The sequence below is a fragment of the Mustela nigripes genome, chromosome 12 (assembly GCF_022355385.1).
Source record: "Mustela nigripes isolate SB6536 chromosome 12, MUSNIG.SB6536, whole genome shotgun sequence".
Lineage (NCBI taxonomy): Eukaryota > Metazoa > Chordata > Mammalia > Carnivora > Mustelidae > Mustela > Mustela nigripes.
Genome location: NC_081568.1, coordinates 4,134,163 through 4,152,657, shown reverse-complemented (window position 1 = coordinate 4,152,657; position 18,495 = coordinate 4,134,163).

Sequence of the window (18,495 nt, the reverse complement as noted above, 5' to 3'; positions counted from 1 at the left end):
TCTGCCAGAGCCTTTGTCCCCTGCCGATGAAATTTGTGTTCCGTGTGCTTTATATTTCAAGGTGCTTCTCTTTATTGCATCTTGGAGATAGGATTGTAAATGTCTCTGGAAGCTCTGGACACTAAGTAAAATGTTGTATATTTAGGGAGTGCTGTTGGGATAAAAGCCATGCAATTAGGATGTGTGCGGTCGGTTCTGAGACACACAGCTCACGTTTTCGGTAAATATCACCCAGAGTGAGTGACCGAGCAGAGCCGTTTACTGCCGCATCCTGTAATGGCTCAGCCGCGTATCGGAGCAGCTTTTTGGACCTGTCAGCCTGCTCGTCCGCTCTTAAAGTGATGTATGGGGGATATTCTGCCTATGCTAAATAAGACCCCGTTGCCATTACTAATAATATCACAGTGATTCAGAACATGAAGCCATTAGAACAGTAATAAAAAGAGAGACTGTCATTATTTCAACCACAGAGCAGAAAACGAGAGTATCTTCCATAATTATGGACATTTGCAGCCGTGGGGCTCCAGCGACGAGGGAAAGGCCGAGAAGCCCACCCCGCAGGCAGCTGGTATGGGAGAGGGCTGGCCACAAGGTCTGGGGTGTAGGCACTATTTTGTCCTGAGGAATGGGTGCACGTTTGGCCCTCTCCCTGGGCCTCTCTGGTTGCTTGGGAAGAAGGGCACTTAATATCTGCCTTCCAAATGCATTTCTATTCATCAGACCGCCTGTGCTATGGCTTTGCTTCCACGGACCCCCACAAACCCTGAGCCCTACAAAATATTCCTTTACTTCTATAATTTGGGTGACTAGCAGCCATTATCAAATTTGCTTATCAAGGCTCTGTTTACTTTTTTAGTATCAAGGTGCAATTTGATTCAGGGGAAAGTTTCACTTTTCATTAAACCCACTGGTGGCCTTTGGCAGTGTTTTGACTTAAGAGTATTGTTTAAAATCCAGCTTTGCAATGAAAGAAATAGACCCATATCTCTTATGAAAGTAGATACCAAATTCCTCAACAGAATACTGGCAGACTCTATGCAGCAATTCTAGAAGGCTGACTGGTTGGATTTTACCTAAAAATGTGAGCTTGCTTTAACACCTGAAAGTCAATTAATGTTGTCAATTAATAGAATAAAGACAAAACCAACATGATTCTCTCAATAGAGGCAGAAAACTAAGGTACTACAATTCAACAACTCTTCATGATAAAAGCATTCAAAAGCAAAGCATTGAAGGGAAGCCTTCACCTATTAAAAGCCACCTATGAGAACCTCATATAATGTCACATTTAACATTGAAGCATCAAATGCTTTACCCTAAACTCAGGACATGACACACATCTCTAATCTCACTACTTCCGTCCAGTGCTGCTCTGGGGGTTCTAGCCAGGGCAGTTACATAAGGAAATTGCACATAATGCATGCAGATGAAACAGGAAAAAAAATAAGACTCTCTCTATTTGAAGATGATATAGTCTTGTACATACAACATCTGAAAGAATCCACTAAACATTATTGGAATAAAAACATTTCAGCAAGGATGCAGGTTATATACACCATATACATGAATCAACTTATTTATATAAGCTGTCAATAAAAAAATTAGGAAAAATAGTTTAATTTACACTAGCATTAGGAAAAATAAAATAGTTAGGAAAAAGTAGTCCAAAACTTACACTTCGACAACGATAAAACACTGTTGAGGGAAATGAAAGTGGACCTAAATAATGGAAAGATAGTCCATGTCCATGGATGTGATTCAACATTATGAAGACGGGAATGCTTCCCAAACTGATCCACAGACACAGCACAACCCCTATTAAGATTTCAGCTGGCTTTTATTTTTTTGCAGAAACTGGTAAGCTGCTCCTAAAATTCACAGGGGAATTCAAGGGACCCAGAATATCCAAATCACTCTTGAAGAAGATCATCTCCCAATTTCAAAACTTACTACAAAGCAAATGTAATGAAGATACTGTTGTACTAACATAATGACTGACTTAGAGATCAATGAAGTAGAATTGAGTCCAGAAATAAACCTTAATATTTTTTGGTCAATTAACTTTTTAACAAGGGCACCAAGACAACGTAGTGGGGGAAGAGAAGTCTCCAGCAAATGACTCTGACAGCTGGACACACCAAAGAATGAATTTGGTTCCCTCATATACACACCACATATACACAAAAATTAACTCAAAATGAGTAGCCCTTAATGTAAGAACTAGAGCTACAAAACCCTGAGAAGAAGCATAACCTTAGGTTAGTTAGATATCACAGCAGAAGCAGAAGCAACAGAAGAAAATAGAGATGAATTGAACTTCACCAAAATTTAAAAATGTTGTGCCTCAAAAGATGTAACCAATAGCATAAAGCTAAACTAAAGAACAGGCAGAATGGGAGAAAGTTTTTGCAATTCGTATTCTGATAAGGGACTTGTATCCGTAACACATAAAAACACAACTCAAAAATAAAAAGAGAAATAACCTGTTGCAAAAATGAACAAGGTACACAAATAGAAATTTCTACAAAAAGACACAAAAATGACCAATAACTACATGAAAAGATGCTCAGGGCACCTGAGTGGCTCAGTGGATTAAAGCCTCTGCTTTTGGCTCAGGTCATGATCCTGGGGTCCTGGGATTGAGCCCCGTATTGGGCTCTCTGCTCAGTGGGGAGCCTGCTTACCCCTCCCTCTACCTGCCTCTCTGTCTACTTGTGATCTCTGTCTGTCAAATTAAAAAAAAAAAAAAAAAAGATGCTCAACATCATTGCCAGCAAAGAAATGCAAATTTTAAAAGCCACATGGAGATATCACTCTACACCCACCAGAATAGCCAGAATCAGAAAGACATGAGAACATGCCAGTGAGGATAGGGAGAAAGTGGAACCCTCACACACTGCTGCTGGGAACGTTTGGTGGTATGGCTCGTTTGAAGACAGCCTGGCAGTTTCCCAAAATGCCACTAATAGGCACAGACCTAATAAAAATGAAATTGTGTGTCCATCCAGAATCTTGTGCACCAATGTTCAGCCATAGTATTAAGAACAACCAAAAAGTGCAGATGCACTGAATGTCCATCAAATTATAAAGTGACAAATAAAATGTTACATCCAGACCATAGCATATTAGCCAGCAATAAAATGATTGAAGGCCTGATACGGACCGCAACAAGAACGGTCCTTCAAAACACACTGAACCAAAGAAGCTGCTTATAAAAGGCCTCGTATTTTGTGAGTCCATTTCTGCATAACTTCTGAAATCTATTCTGATAAAAAGTAGCTTAGTGGTTATCCACGGGGAGGTTGGGGGAGGTTGGGAATAAGTGGCAAGTCACAGGCAATGCATACAGCGTTTCTTTAGGGGGGATAGAAATGTTCTCAAATTATGGCGCTGCTCACACAGATCAGAATATACTCAATACTCTTGAGTTGTACACTTCATTTTCAAATTTTTATAGAGTATAATTGACATTATATTAGTTTCTTAATGATTTGCAATATGATCACCATGGTAAGTCTCTTTAACCTATGTCACCGTAAATAGTTACCGTTTTTTTTCTCTTGTGATGAGAACTTTTTTTTAATTCCAGCATAGTTAGCACATAGTATCACATTGGTTTCAGGTGTTCAATGCAGAGATTCAACAATTGTATACATCACCCAGTGCTCACCACGACAGGGGCACGCCTTCCTCCTCATCACTGGTCTCACCCGGCCCCCAACCACCTCCCCTCTGGTGACCACCCATTTGTTCGCTAGACTTAGGAGTCCATTTTCTGGTTCATCTCTCGTAGTTTGTTTGTTATATTTCTTAAATCTCACATGTGAGTGACACGGTACTTGTCTTTCTCTGACTGGCTTCTTTCACTTGTCATGGTGCGCTCTAGTTCCAGTGATAAGAACACATAAGCACTACTCCCTCACTGTCTTTTAAATACGCATTACAGCTTTATTAATTATACTTGCTGTATAATACATCTCCTTGACTTATTTATTTTATAATTGGAACTCTGTATCTTTATATTTTTATACCTGTGTATTTATAACTGGAACTCTAGGATATTCCATTGTATATCCATTATGTATGTGTGTGTGTATTTATAAATATAAATAAATAAACAAAAATAAATTATATAAATACAAATAAAATATAAATAAACAACTATAGATGTATTTATAGTTCTGTATTTATATTACATATCTAGATATAAATTTTTTTTCTGTTTTTCCATTCATCCCTTGATGAACATGTAGGTCATTTCCACATGCTGGCTATCATGAATAAAGTTGCTATGACCACGGGGTGCCAATATCTTGTCAAATTAGTGTTTTCTTCAGATAGATACCCAGAAGTAGGATTGCTGAAGGCTACACTAGTTCCACTTTTAATGTTTGGGGGAACCTCTGCTCTGTGTCCCACAGCGGCTGCACTGGTTTTTGTTCCCACCGACAGTGCAGGAGGGTCCCTTTTCTCTGGGTCCCCACCAACATCTGTCCTCTCTTGTCTTCTGCAAGAGCTGTTCCTCCGGGTGGGAGGGCACGTCCCGCTCTAGTGGACATGAGAGCTGCATGGTGTGTGGGTGAGAGCTCAGTCAAGCGGCTATTGAAGAACGGAGGAAATCGGGGAATCCCGCCGCCTTCAACCCTCGCCTCCTTTCCTGCTGCACACCCGTCCGTCTCTTCTCTCCTCTAAACCGAGCGCCGACGGTGACCTGGCTATTCCAGGCCTTCCATCCCATCGCACGACCCTCAGAAATGACTGACGAGCCAAGGTTTATGAGGTCACACCATTCCAGAGTCGTAATACTTTAAGAGTTGTTTGTTTAAGAATCAGAAAGCTCGACAAACGAGTTTTTGCATACTTACTGGTGGAGGGTCAGCCACTATCAGAATAACGACGAAAGCATGGGAAGGATAAAAAAGAAAACTCCCCAGTCTGTGCCCTTGATTTGTAAGGTCGTCTCATTCCAGAGCAAAATAACATGAAGCGTGCTTTGCTGGAACCCTGGGCCACTTTGCAGGTGCCTGGTACATCCCAGAGGGGTCCTGGAACACCATCTGTCTTCCACGGCACCTACAACATCGGTGAAGTCATCCCCTCTAGAGTCTGGCTAGCCGGAAGCCTGCAGGACCCTTGGGTTTGCTCCAGTCATTTCTGCCTGGTCCTAGTGCTTCGGAGAGATGAGGCCCACATCTGCACGTCTGGGAGCAGAATGGCCCTGGGGCTGGGGTTTAAATCTAGACATAATCCAGCTATCTGGGAATGCAGCATGTTTCCTGCAGGCTTCTCTGGGTTTGTAGACTTGTTGAACAGCCTGAGGCCCCACATGAAAGAAAAAAAACCCTAAATTTTACATTCATGTTTGCTTCAGTATATTTGAATGCTTAAAAAACCAAATGCGGGGACAATCTCTGGACACAGGTCTCTGTGTGTTTGTAACCTCATTCACGTACTTGACTTGCTGTGGCCGTCCATCTCCGGCTCTGCACAGGTTCCCCGCACACTGGTGGGCATGCCTCTGTTCTAGAACACCAAGGAGCCAGCGGCCATGACCCTTCCCATGGGCTGTCTTCTCCTGGGCCCCGGCAAAGAGATGAAGGAAACATAGTGATGGCAGAAGCCTTTCTCACCCGCACCCCCGGCCGAGGCAGAGCAGAGCAACAGCGAAGCACATTTCCGTGAGGCCTCATGAGTCCAGTCACCAGAGAAGAACTCCTTCACTTTTAAAAAGCAGCAAAAAACCGCAGCCCCATGTTTGGCTCCCACATGGGGTTGGGGAAGGCCAGGTCTCTCCAAGGGCCTGGGACTTGAGGGGGGACGGTTTTTCCACCCTCTCTGATGTGCTGGTCTTTCTGACTCTTCCTGAAGGCAGAATGCCTGGGACTTCTTGCAGAGGAAAATAAAATGAAACCTGACACTGAATGTTGAGATGCTTATGGGGGCTTGGCCGCTAGACGTTTCCCCAGATGGCAACACAGTTATTGTGAAGAGAGCTTAGAAAGGCATCCCAGCCACCCTGTGTAAGGTCGCTCACAGCTGGGCACCGAGGCATCAGCACCGTTTGAAGAATCTCCCTTTGCCTTCGTGATGATGGAGGACGGGGCTCGCGAGCCATTTGCTCGGCAGAGCGAGATATTTTTATAAACTACGTGTAGCACAGGAACATGCAAACACAGCTTTACAGAGGAGAGTTTTGAGAGCATCGGGCCTGCTAAAACTGGCACTTTCTCCTCATTTTTCCTTTGAAGAAAATAGACATTTGACTTACGCGGGTGTCTCTCTCTCAGCTGCTGTGCGAAACCGCATGCAGGCCTTCATGCCGTGGGACCCTCCCAAACGCCCCCGTCTCGGACAAAACCCTAAACGCGGTTGGCTTCCACGCCACTGGTGTTTACTTCCCAGAGTTCCAGAGGCTGGAGGTCCAAGATCCAGGTGCTGGCGGATCCCCTGTCGGTGAGGACTCCCTCCCTGGCTCACGGCTGTCCCCTTGCTCTGTCCTCAGAAGAAGCAGGGAGAGAGCTGTCTGGGGTGTCCCTTCTCCGGGCGCTGGTCCCACCAGGTCTCCACCCTGGTGACCCAATCACCTCCAAAGTCCCCACCTCTGTCCCATGGGGCATTTGGCTTCAACACATGAATCTGGGTGGGGGGCAAGGACATTCAGCGCGGGGCACACACGTGCCTCTACTTCCCATGAGTGGGGTTTCCCTTTATCTAAAGGAAGGTCCTCGGGTGTGGCCTTGGCTCCCGTAGCCAGCCTGAGGGGACCTCAAGGAAGAAACAAGGGCAGGAATCAAACTGGAAAGCCAAGTTCATCTTTAGTCCTGTTTGAACCTCTAGAGCTCTATATCGGAACCCTCACATGATATTGTCATTGCCAAGTGGAAAATTGGATTTTCTATACTACTCTGAGTGTTCACACTGCATTTTCCATCTCTGCTAATACCTGATTAAAAATGATCAATAACAGTACAAAGGCGGGGGTACCCCTTGCCTAGAGCTGCATATAGTATTCAGCCAGTCCGTGCAAGAAGTGCATCTTCCAGTCATTTTAGCTTAGCCCGAAAGCAAAGGGCTCCGAATGTTGCCACGAGAATCGTACCCTCAGAGCATGTGCTTCATGATTCCGTACAAAACAGAAACCCACCCGGAACAGGACAGAACCGGCTGGTGCATTTAGCGGAACAGAGGGGCGCGTTCCCATCCCAAGGAGTGGAGCGAGATCCCGAGCTCGAGGAAGCCGGGCACACATTGCAGAGGACCGTGGAAGGAAACCCGTCTGCCTGGAACATTTTGCATTTCCCGTGCAGGAGGCTGCACACAGTATTGCAGAACCGCGGGCTCTAGAACTGGTGAACTGTCACAGGGCAGCCACGCTGTCCTCACAGAGCACTCCCTTCTCCCTCGCCCTCCGCGCGTCTGCCCCTTACAGGTCTTCCTCCTGGGCCTGCTCGGTTTGAAAGGATGGCGCTTGAATCTGCACTTCCTCAAACTGGGTAATGCAGCGGCCTTCCTCAGCCACCTCCCCAGCGTGCTTCTCATTTAACGGAGTCAGTGGGAGACTCTCAAATGGAAATCGTGCTCTGTCCTCAGCACAGCTGGTATCACACCTTTAAAAGGTGTTCTTAGCAGTGATTTTCACCCCAGAAGCGCAAGCAGAGCAGGAGAGAGCGCAGACAGGGTTATGCAGCGCATTGTTGGTGTTCATAGGACACTTCGGACGTGGAGGCCCGGTGGCCAGCCTGCGGTTGGCAGCTGAGGCTGCACAGTCAGTGCCCGGAGCTCCTGGGGTCAGTGTCTCCTGAGAACACTGAAGTTTTATGGCTCGGGAGCAAAACCATGAGCCGGGACATACGAGAGGTCAGGTAGGACATACACAGAAGGCAGGTCCATGTCTTCTGACTCTGCATTCACACCCCTGACCACTGGCATGGTGGAAAAGGCCAAGCTTCTTAAAAACTCGGGCTTACATATCTACTGAAGAGAATTTGAATATCTCTGGTTTACCCAAGGCCAAATGGTCAGCGGGGAATGGAGAGATTTCTTCTCTGTTCAGTGACACTCCCAGCGAGATGCAGCTAGGTGAGGTAAGTAGAAGATCCCAAGTTGAACTCCTCCCCCAAATGCCTCCCCCATCCAAGAGACATATTTTCGAAAAAGTCCACCATTAGAGATTCGTTTCTTTGACAGTAACGTATTGAATGATCAAGCTTGAAGTATAATTTCTTCAGTCATGCTCTTCTACATCAGGACGATCTGTGAGAACATAGGTTCTGTCAAGAGAGCCGGATTTTCAGTTGAGATTGGAGAAGGAAGAGGCCAAGCACGGGAGATTCCCAATTTTTTTTTTCACTAGAATAGTACATCAGACAGAGAAGAGCCTTCTTTCACAGCGTTTTAAGTATCTGACAGACCTACAGCATTCTTCATTTTTTAAAATTCCAGCTTAAAATATATATATTTAAAATTTTGTGAAACAACCAACCCATTGAGGAAACAGTGCAGTTCTAGGCATAGAAGTTACTTTAATTGGCCTTTAAAGCCTGTGCTCGAAGGAGACATTGTGGTCCACCACTTCATCTCCCGTTAGGGAACAGAGAGGGTCTCTCTGGAGAGCACAGTTCCTCGTGAGCCCGTGGGCTGGCAGGTTGTCCTGTTCCAGTGACGTCACGTACTGTCAGGCTTCATACTTGTCTAGGCTGTGTCTCTGGTGTCCCTGTGAACTTGGAGGATGGGTGTGGAAGGGACTGGATCAAAGTGGAAGGCTCAGGCAGTCCACCTGCATCTCACACATTCGCACAGAGAGAAACGACCTCTCCAAGCTCAAAATAGCCCAGGATCAGCTGAGCCTGACTATACACTCTGGGGCTTTTCCAGAGATCATACGCCACCTCGGAGAGGAAGGGGCCACCAAGGCTGCCAAGGAAAGAGCTGCTCAGTTACAGTCCAAGAAGGAAAATCCTATAGATTCTGCCAGCTGCCAGGGAAATTTTGGAAGGAGAAGTAAACACTTCCCTATGTCCTCCATCAGTGAGTGTACAGTCCTGTGTTCTTAGAGGCCAAAGATGTTGAAAATTCCCACGCTCAGCTACCATGTTACAGAACAACTGATTTTCATGGTTGGCCAGTATATATCATCATATGAAAATATCTCTGCAGCTCTTGGGTTTGGGTTTGAACGAGGAGTCTCATTCAGATACGTCATTCTGCCGTAGACAGACCTTTCTGCGTTTGGGGACCTTTCTGCCCATGGGCGGGCTCCTGTCAAGGATCCATCAGCCTCTGATAAATTTTAAAATTAGGCACCTATATGGGGAGCCTCAGCCCCTGGCCACTCCTCTAGAAACGCCCTGGTGTGACGCAGTCCCTCTTGTGAAGCAGAGCCCAGACGGCCGGGGCTCTGGCTGCAGCCCCCACTCCCTGGACCGTCTGCCTCCTGCCTGCACCTGCACGTCACGGTCTCATCGAGGTGCACACAGGTCACCTGCACTGGGTCACTCTGTTCTGCTACTTTCTTGCCACAGGGGCATCACCGTTGCCACCCTCTACAGAAACCCACCTCTCCTCGGGACACACCACAGGGGCATCACCGTTGCCACCCTCTACAGAAACCCACCTCTGCTCGGGACACACCAGCTGCGCTCAGTTCGACTGTCATGAAACTCTCCTTGGTTTCTCTCTTGGGCCGCTCTCCCTTGGCTCATTGCATCCGGGCTGCCGTCACAGACAAACAGACAAAAAGCAATACTACAGCCTGCATGACTTATGAAGGACAGAGATTTATTTCCCACAGTTCTGGAAACTGGGAACCCCAGGGTCAGGGAACCAGCAGATTTGGGGTCTGATGAGAGCCCACTTGGTAGTTCAACGATGCTTTTCCTTTGCTGTGCCTTCATGGGGAAGCAGGGGTGAGGGGCCTGTTGGGGGGTCCCTGTCTTCATGACCTCATCTAAACCTCGGTACCTCCCAAAGGCCTTACCTTCAAACACTATCATGTTGGGAGTGAAGGCTTTAACACGTGCATTTTGGAGGCACACTCCCATCTGACCCATAAGAGAGAGACAAGTCAGTGGTCAGTTTGGATGTTCTCCCCAGTTAGCTCAGCAGAAGCTATGTAACGATTCCTGTAAAACTGTTACAGAAACTGCCTGTTTGTGCCTGAGGCTGACATCAGCCAACTGCCCATCATACCCTCCCAACCCCACGCACCCTTCCACCTTGGGACAGTGTTTCTGCTTCTGGACTGGCTCCGTGAAGGCAGGACACTCTGGAGCAGCTACCCAACAAAGTGAGCCAGCACTGGACCCCATCCACAGTCCTGTGGCTAGAGGAGTGTATTTTCCTCATGCAGTGTTTCATTCCTCCTAATTCTGACCAATCTCCCCTTCCCTAAGGGTAAGAATCACTTTTGATGTTGGCAACAGAAGAGAGAGTAAGGCCATCCCATGCAGCAAACCAGGGTGATGCCTTTCCTTCTATGGCCCCTCGCCTTCTCCTGCTGTTTTAGAAGATCGTTCCCTGAATTTACAACCCAAAAAAACACATGCCCGGTGTTCCTAGGATCTGACTCATAATTTCAGCTTCCAGGCAGTCGCGTTGTGTTCATTCTGTCCTTGGGCATAAATTGAGAGCCTGCTCCATGCAGTCCTGAGCTCTGGGGCAGGGACAGGCAGCCCACCCTGTTCCTCTCAGGTCACTTACAGGCCAGCGAGGAGAGCAGACTTTTCACCAGTCATCACATGTGTCATCATGGAACATGACAAGTGCTAGTTAGGATGTTAAATTACCTTATGTTCTCCTGCATGTCTAAAACCATTTGGCATCTGCTTTTCAGTAGACCCAGATTAACAAAAATTATAGACATTCAGATGTACTTGAGACCAGAAAAAGAGACAATATTGTTCAGTGTGAGTGTAGAGAAAGGAGCTCAGGTCCTTGCCCTAAAGAACAGCAAGCAAGAAATCAGAAATCCCATATAGGGGAGACAGTACTCTAATAAGCAAGCTGGTTTATGCCAGAGAAATCCAGAAGACCTGAGGAACTGGAGGCAGTCTTTGGAACTTCTGAAGAAAGAGACAGTGATGGTGGAACATTTGTCTTAGAGCCAATTAGACCTTCAGCAGAAGGTCTAATCCTTCTACCTCAGCAGAAGACTGGAGAGTACCCATCTGAACTGAAGGGTACCCGGCATAACTCAGCAGGAAGCCCTACTGAAAACATAGAATCAGGTGAATGGCAGACCCTGAGTCAGCATGCTAGTGGCCCTCCTTCTGTACCCAGACAGGAGATGGGAATACTTCTTTCCAGGGCAGATGGCTATTGCAACTAGGGTCAAGGGCTTGCTAGCTCAGTCGCCCTGCCACAGAGCCCACCACTTTACAAGCAGTGCCCTTGCAGAGTTCCAGGCCCATGCATAATATTCCATTCTGAAGGATGGACAGACGGCCACTGATCAACACAGATGTGGAAGGGCCTTTCGTGAAACACAGAGCTCAGAATAAACAAGCAGGATATAAAGAACTTGGAGGAAACAGACAATGAAGAAGGAAGAGAAAAGAACCTTATAATAAAACCCATTTTACTTAGTGGTTTTAGGGGGTAAGAGGTTTCAAACATGAATCAAGCATAGTATCCCATAAAAAAGGGAATATTTGGAGAAAAAACACAATCTCTCAGATATTAAAAATGTTACAGTAGAAACAAAAAGAAAATTTAATTGGCTCCTTGAAAACAAACAAATAAAAAAGTTGTTTCAGACAAGACTGTTTCAGAATATATGACATCCTGCTGGTAAGAATCACAGAAGGGCAGAAGGGAGCCGTAAAGGAAGGAATGACCAGAGAAAGACAGTTTCCAGGAAGTCACCATATTAAAAGGTCTCTTGGAGTTCCCGATACAAAAAGGAAGGCGCACCCTTAAGAAGTTTCAAGGCTTGACGATAAAGACATCAAAGTATGCAAAGAGAAAAAAATGCAAATAAAGGATGCATAATCAGAATGTCCTCAACTGCAGCACTCGTGTCACAACATAATGAAAAAAATGCCTTCGGATTTCTTCAAATTGTTTCCAATTTAAAATGTAATGTTCAGCTGAATGATGTAGTATTCGCACTTGGAAAGAAATTACCGTGAATGATTTTTCTTAGAATACAGTTGAGAAGATGCCCCATCAAAACTAGGAACTAATTCTTTTTTAAGTATGAAATATTGAATAGGGGAAGCAGAATATTCAAAAAAAGAAAGAAAGAAAGAAAGAAAGAAAGAAAGAAAGAAAGAAAGAAAGAAAGAAAGAAAAAGAAAAGCAAGGCCATGTGAAGAGAAATCGCAGGATGACCATATGACACTGGGGGTAGAAAGCAGCCTGAATTGAAGTTGCCAGAGAAGAGTTATCTAAGAAAGAAAAAAGAAAATGAGAAGGGAAATTGACAGATGACTTGATGTGTTTGAGTGTGATGAGAAGACAGTCCACACATGGAGGAAAGCTTAAGGATCAATTACAGAAACTCAGAAAATCAAAAAATAGAAAAAAAATACAAGGCAATTATTAAGTCAAGAGGAAACAAGCAATGACTTAAGAAGCAAGATATAATCACAAAACAAAGTCCCAGTGAATTTTGACCCCATCTCAGGTTATAAAATCAGTGCACAGAATTCAGTTGCATTTCTATGCATCAATAATGAGACAGAAGAAAGAGAAATTAAGGAGTTGATCCCATTTACAATTGCACCCCAAGTCCTAAGATACCTATGGATAAACCTACCCAAAGAGGCAAAGGGTATGTAGTCAGGAAACTGTAGAACACTCATGAAAGAAATTGAAGAAGACACAAAGAAATGGAAAAATGTTCCATGCTCACAGGTTAGAGGGATGAATACTGTTAAAATGTCTATTCTACATACAGCAATCTACACATTCAGTGCAATTCCTATCAAAATGCCATTAAACTTCTTCAGAGAAGTGGAACAAATAATCCTAGAATTTGTATGGAACCAGAAAAAACCCAGAATAGCCAAAAGAATGTTGAAAAAGAAAACCAGGGGCGCCTGGGTGGCTCAGTGGTTTGGGCTGCTGCCTTCGGCTCGGGTCATGATCTCAGGGTCCTGGGATCGAGCCCCGCATCGGGCTCTCTGCTCCGCAGGAAGCCTGCTTCCCTCTCTCTCTCTCTCTCTGCCTGCCTCTCTGCCTACTTGTGATCTCTGTCTGTCAAATAAATAAATAAAATCTTAAAAAAAAAAAAAAAAGAAAAAGAAAAAGAAAACCAAAGCTGAAGGCATCACAATTCCGGACTTCAAGCTCTATGACAAAGGTGTAACCATCAAGACACTATGGTACTGGTACAAAAACAGACCCACAGATCAATGGAACAGAAGAGAAAACCCAGAAATGGACCCTCAGCTCTGTGGTCAACTAATCTTCAACAAAGCAGGAAAGAATACCCAACAGAAAAAAGACAGTCTCTTCAATAAATGGTGTTGGGAAAGTTGGACAGCCACATGCAGAATCTTGACCTCATCTTAGTGATTTTTTTTTTTTTTTTTTAGACTTAGAAGCTTTTATTTCTTGGGGTATCTCCCAAGCTTTGAGAGAAGGAAGGGAGACAATAAATATATAATTTCACAAATAATCAATCCTTTACAAGCAAGTTTATTATTTCAAATACTAAGTGCTTTGTTGGGAGCAGGATAAGAGTGTGTCAAGGGGAGCTAACACCTCATCGTTGGTAGTATTTCAATAAATCATAGCTCAAATGGGAAAGAATCAAGAAATAACTATACATCTGCTATTTAAAAACACGAGTGTTTCGTGGTCTTAAAATACCGTTTCCCACAGAACAAGCCAAGGCTCCACGGAAAAATCACAGCTCCAGGTCCTCAGCGTGGGGCTCGAGAAATGATACTGAATCATCATGTCACACCATCGCGTAAGGCACTGCAGAAGACCACCAGCGCCGCGGTCAGAGAACTCAGTGGCGGATTTGAACTTCGAGACTCTCAGGAGCCAAAGGTGGGACATTTGAAATGTCAGTCGGGTAGTAATCGAATAGATTGAAACATACAAAAGACGCGTACCTCCTTGAGTTCCTAAAGAGTCTAAAAAGCAAAAATGCTAACTGATCACAGCTGGGGGATGCTAACGAACGAACTCATTCTTTTGAAAACTGGTGAACACAGGGAAAATGAAACATCCATTCTGACTTTCCATGCAAAGCATATCATGGGACTTCCAAACAGTGGAAGGGAACGTTCTCTGTAGAGAAACACTCTCGCTAATACATGAAGACGGACTGATGGGATTATAACACTGTTTGTCACCCCTAAAAAATGAATAGATCACATTCCTGATCGTCAGTGGCTGCTTGCCGAGCGAAATGAAAGACACTCAGACACTGCATGCCTTTGGATGGAAGAACGGAGAGCCACCTTTGAAGTCGTCTTATGAGGAAAAGAATCAAACCTGAATTTCGATCAAACCTCCAGCTCCATTTACCAAGTGGCAGGAAACACAGAGGCCCATGCTAAATGATAACATGGGTTTTAATCAACAAAATCCAGAGTCTCTGGGACAAATGTCCTGATTTCTTTAACCAATAAATTAAGAGGAAACAAACACGCAAAGATGAAGAGAGAGTTTATCAATTAAAAGGGATTTAGGAGACATTTCAACCATTCCTCTCTCTCTCTCTCTCTCTCGCAATCTGAGTTGAAAGTCTGACCTCCCTCTGGGTTCAGGATGAACATAGAAGTCTTTCTTAAGGTGCTTTCAATGGATGACCCTGGATCTCAAATATGTCTGCACCCACATGTGCAGTAAGAGCTTGGACTGCACCCTCGTGCATATTCTCAAGTCTGTGATGCTATCGACAAACATCTCTCTCCTCATCCCTCCCTGGGTTCTCCTCTCCCCGCTGCCTCCCGGGAGAGCAGGTCTGAGTGGCCACCCATGTCGACGTTACTTCTCTTCCCTTCTTGCTTCTCACTGTGTTTTGTCTTGAATGCGGCTCTTTGTCCCTAGCTGGCTCCATGCCGGGTCCCTCTCCATTCACATATAGCTTCAGTTCTTAGTCATCAGACCTCCGGAAACACTGACGGTCTCCACTGCGGACACAATGCCTGTCCCTTTAGGTCTGGTGATTTCCAAGTGACAAGAAATGAACATGAGAAAGCACAGGGTCAGCAGTTGTAGGAGTATCTCCTCAGACACGTGTCTCCCCAGCTGTCTCCCTCTCTCTCATACACACACACACACACACACACACACACACACACACTCACAAAAAGCCCCTCCATGCACACAGATTATTCTGTTGTAAACAGACCCCAGCAAGCCGGGCATTGATGGAATACTAAAATTATCAGTAGTTGCCAAGGCATGAGTATAGGGAAAAAATATTACTTAAAATACATTTATATACCTCTTTATCCCCAGATAATACGCAGGCAAAAAGTACCTCCAAATCCTATACTTCAATCCAAGGGAGACAGGAAATAAAAAGCCTCTCTTTGAAAAGAAATGACAAAATATATTTCTGACAAAGGTGATTCAGATTATATTTCATTCCTAGCACTCAGATACTGCAGAGATAGGGAAAAGCAGGCATCCAGAGAAGAGAATTCAAATCTCATGCTTCTTAATACAGCACAGGTTTAAATTCATTACTATGTTTCTTGGGAAATTTCCTTCTTCAGAATATTTAATTCGACACAAAGTAAGTACATTTGTGAACTAACAGGGCGTATTAGTGAGGACACAGAATGTACACCGGCGGTTGGAAAGAAGAATCGGTAATGAAGGGACTCTAGAAAGCAGGGGGAGGGTTAAGGAAGCAAATACGCAATGGTGCATCCAGATACATCTGAAGCCCCGGAGGAAGGACCACCCGGCAGAAGTTGTCACAGAGGACGGCTGTGTGCCCGAGATGCTGCTCTGAATGCTGGAGGAGCAGGGGCTAACCAGCTCTCTCTCTTCTCGCCATGGCTCCACTTCCCCTTGGCTGAATCCAACTGGGGCCCTAGTCTGGGAGCCCGAGAAATGGTTGTCTGCACAGGTGAGACCCCTGGAGCGAGAGCAGGACAGAGCAGGTGCAGGAGGGCCGGCTGGAGAGCAGACTGGGAAGCCGGTGGAGAATCAGCAGCACTCCAGGCTCTGATTTCCCTTCTAGCTACGTGTTTGCATTTCTCTCTGGACACAGTTGCCTCAAGCCATCTGGCACTTGACTGTGGTCCACCCCTCTTCCTTCACCGACTACTACCGGTATTATTCGAGCTTAATAACCCAGCTGGAAAATGCTGAGTGTTGCCGGTGTTTTAGATTCAGTGTCCAAACTCACTAGTTCTTGGGTTTATTTTATGACTGTCATTTAGTATTTCCCTTCTACAAGAAATTGAAGTCCGGTACCACTGCTGTAACATGAGGTCTGTGAGGCAACAGTCTATCAGCTATCCTGGCAGATCAACAGTTAACTGAAGATTTTAGATACAATGTGTAATACTCAGCCCTTCGACTATCAACTTGCTCCATCTTCCCTGTACGCCCTTCCCACCTCACAGAGCATATAGGGATCGTGGAAAAACCCCAATTTAAGAAGTCATAGATGTCAAGCTGAAAAAAGATTTTGGAGGTAGGTGCAAAAGAGACCACTCCTCTCCCCAGAGACCCACACTGCGATTAGATCGGGGTACAAGCAAGGTTTATCATTAAGGTTAGAACTGGTAAATTATTGAACTTCCTAATGCAAAGCCTTTTGTGCTTTATTATAAAAGTACACTGAAAAGATCGATCCTGAAGAAATGCCCATCTGCACTAGGTTCTAATCATAACCTTGTCCCTGCTTCCTGGCTTATAGTTAGAGGATGAATCAATTTTCCCCGGGACGTAGAATCGCCTGCGTCTTCTCCCTCTTACCCTTTCCTGATTAACAAAAGGACGGCTCACGGCACCTGGTTCTTTCTCTTAATCCTGCCTGCGCGCTCGCCCTCACTGCATCTCTTCAATTATCCTATTGTTTGAATCTGCCTTTAGTGGTCAAGGTGAGGCTGATAAAGCTATCAGAGTATGTTTGCTTTTTATTCTAGATGTGATGGGAAAATATTGGGGGGTTTTAAGCAAAGAAAGAACACCGTCTAATTTATAGTTTTAGAGTATTGCTCTGGCTACAATGTGTCAAACAGACAAGGCTGGCTGGAGGCTGATGCAGCGGGACAGATGGGAGATATTAGTGGGCTGCCTTGCTTGGTAGCAGTGGAGGTAATAAATAGGAACGAACTTGGTATATGCTCTCAAGGAAGAGCCAGCAAGTGTGCTGATGGGTTGGAGGTAGGACCTCAGCGGTTCATGATCTCTCACGGTCATTTGCCAGAACAACTTGAGGAATGAGCATGTCATTTGCTAAAGTGGGAGACAGGGGGACTCTGGCAGGGAGAATTGAGAGTTTTGTTCTGGACATTTTATCTTATTTTTAAATATTTTATTTATTTATTTATTTTAGAGATAGCTAGAAGTAGAGAGAGAGAGAGAGAGAGCACCAGCAGGGGAAGGAGCAGAGGAAGAAGGCCAGGCCGACTAGAGCTCCCAGCCTGACACAGGGCTGGATCCCTCGGCCCTGACATCATGACGTGAGCTGGAATCAAGAGTCAGACGCTTACCTGACTGAGCCACCCAGGTGCCCCCGATCTGGATGTTTGAAATGGAATCTTCCATTTAGGGATCTAGATGGTAATGTCAGGATGCCTGAGTCTGGAGCTTGCGACGGAAGCTGGGCGTCTCAGAGTCCTCCACTCTGCAGTATTTCAGTAGTGGAAATAGACAGGGTCACCTGAGGAAGAAATACACACGTGGCAGGGAGCAGTATAGGGAAAGAGCCCCGTAGGACCCTATAATTTGGAGACTGGGAAACAGGGGCAAAAAAGCAAAAATGGTCTCAGAAGCAGCTTCCAGCAAGACAGGAAGGAACCTGTGTGAGTTTCATTTTTCTTTTACTCTAAAAATGGGTACTGCGTGTCTCTAGAACAGGGGATTATGAAATCCACCTGTGACTCATACAGATTCTATGAAGCAAGTCCAGCCAAGCAATCCGGTACGTTCTCCCTGGGAATAGCTCTGTGTTTATCTGTGTATGCGCACGGACACCCACCCACACGCTCGGGCCGTCCTCACAGATGCGACGTTCAACATCTACGTGCACTTCTAGCCACCCACCACCATGGAGATATGGCAACACGTGATTCCTGGCAATCTAGTCTAAAGATAACCCGTCTGTTTTACTCTTCTGGAAGATCACTTTGACATTTTAATTATGTGTAAAAGTTCAACCAAATGTATTACGATTGAATATTTTGACAAGGTCTTTCATCCTATGTTGAAATTCCAGAAACCCACTGCTCCACAGTAATTACATAAGATGAAAAGGAAAGAAAAACCAGTAAATGGGTCACTTGCCCACTGAGTACCTGGAAGTAAGAAAGCCTTGGGAATCGGAGACCCTGCACCTCTGGATAGAGT